The 1,861-nt window shown below is 66.5% G+C and overlaps 1 non-coding gene across 1 annotated transcript; it reads right to left on the reverse strand.

Moving 5' to 3' along the window:
* Nucleotides 1-1,529: 1,529 nt before the first annotated feature.
* Nucleotides 1,530-1,682, reverse strand: LOC129133400 (5.8S ribosomal RNA). Its single transcript, XR_008535960.2, has one exon. It is a non-coding gene; the product is annotated as a 5.8S ribosomal RNA (ribosomal RNA).
* Nucleotides 1,683-1,861: the final 179 nt, after the last annotated feature.

Raw genomic sequence — 1,861 nt, forward strand, 5'->3', positions numbered from 1 at the left:
GCGGGCGAGACGGGCCGGTGGTGCGCCTGGGGCTGCCAGGCGCGACATGAGCCCCAAGATCCCACCTGAGCTGGCGCGCGCCGGCCCTCACCTTCATTGTGCCGTGGGCTTTCGACGATGGCCCCTGACTCGCGCACATGCTAGACTCCTTGGTCCGTGCTTCAAGATGGGTCAGGTGGGTAGCCAACATCGCCGTGGACCCTGGGCGCCCGAGTGCAGCCCGTCAAGCCTGGCCCGGCGGTGCCACGCAGTCGGGGTGCACTGAGGACAGTCCGCCCCGGTTGACAGCGGCGCCGGTGGCTGGCGGGCCTGGCCCCTGCACCCCCATGTGAAACGTTGCGCTGTGGGGACGCCGCCCCTGCCCCATCCCCCCCGGGAGGGGGAGGGGGGGGAAAAGCGACGCCCCCCGCCACGGCGCCGCCGACGGGGGGGGAGGAGGGCGCGGCGGCGGTCCTCTCCCTCGGCCCCGGGATTCAGCAAGACCTGCTGCCCGGGGGCTGTAACATCCACCACCACTCGCGCGGCGCTGGGCAACCTGCCCGCCGGAGGCCTTCCCAGCCGACCCGGAGCCGGACGCAGTGCACGGCCGCGGAGGAAATGAGCCCAGCTAGGGCCCGCTGCCAGCCAGGCGGCGGTCCTCACGTCGGCCCACCCCTGCGGACAGGGTTCGCCCGGGGGAGGGCGGCGAGGCAGAGGCGAGGATCCGCCGAACCCGTGCTGGCCGACCGCAACTCGCCGGGTTGAGTCCTCCGGGCGGATTGCGCGGGCCCCACCCCTTTACCTCTTAACGGTTTCACACCCTCTTGAACTCTCTCTTCAAAGTTCTTTTCAACTTTCCCTTACGGTACTTGTTGGCTATCGGTCTCATGCCGGTATTTAGCCTTAGATGGAGTTTACCACCCGCTTTGGGCTGCATTCCCAAGCAACCCGACTCCGAGAAGCCCCGGGCCCGGCACGCCGGGGGGCCGCTACCGGCCTCACACCATCTGTGGGCTGCGGCCTCGATCACAAGGACATTGGTCCCCCGAGAGCGCCGCCGGGGAGGGGGGCTTCTGTACGCCACATGTCCCATGCCCCACCACGGGGCGGGAATTCGGCGCTGGGCTTTTCCGTCTTCGCTCGCCGTTACTGAGGGAATCCTCATTAGTTTCTTTTCCTCCGCTGACTAATATGCTTAAATTCAGTGGGCCGCTGCGCCACCACATCCGCAGCACGGTCCCGGCGAGGACGAGCTCCGCCCCAGTGGCTCGCTCTGGTTGCGGGGACCTACGGAGCTCTCCCCAAGCTGCATTTAGGGGGACAAAGGCCCTGTGCGACGACGACGACAACGACCGCGATGAGGACGACGCCTGCCGGGCCGCAGGGAAGGGATCGAGGCCGCCTAGGGAAGCGCTTCCCTCGCCAAACCCCTGACCACCTACCCTCCGGGCACCGGCGGGACACTGCCTCCGCCACCACGAGCGACGGGCCTGCGAGGCGACCCCAGCTGCGCCGCCCAGGAGGCCCCCGGATGGCGATTGATCGTCAAGCGACTCTCAGACAGGCGTAGCCCCGGGAGGAACCCGGGGCTGCAAGTGCGTTCAAAGTGTCGATGATCAATGTGTCCTGCAATTCACATTAATTCTCGCAGCTAGCTGCGTTCTTCATCGACGCACGAGCCGAGTGATCCACTGCTAAGAGTTTTCTGCCTTTCAGGCACTGCTCACGCTGAGCGGTCCCTTTTTTTCTTACTCTGGCGCCGAGGATATGGGCGCGCGCACCTGGCTTTGACCGTACGAGCACACAGAAACAGAAGGGGAGGGAAAAAAACAACTGGAGCAAACTACGCTCTGAAGGCCAGCCAAGAGGTGCGGGAGCCCGC

This window comes from Agelaius phoeniceus, chromosome 7, assembly GCF_051311805.1.
Source record: "Agelaius phoeniceus isolate bAgePho1 chromosome 7, bAgePho1.hap1, whole genome shotgun sequence".
Lineage (NCBI taxonomy): Eukaryota > Metazoa > Chordata > Aves > Passeriformes > Icteridae > Agelaius > Agelaius phoeniceus.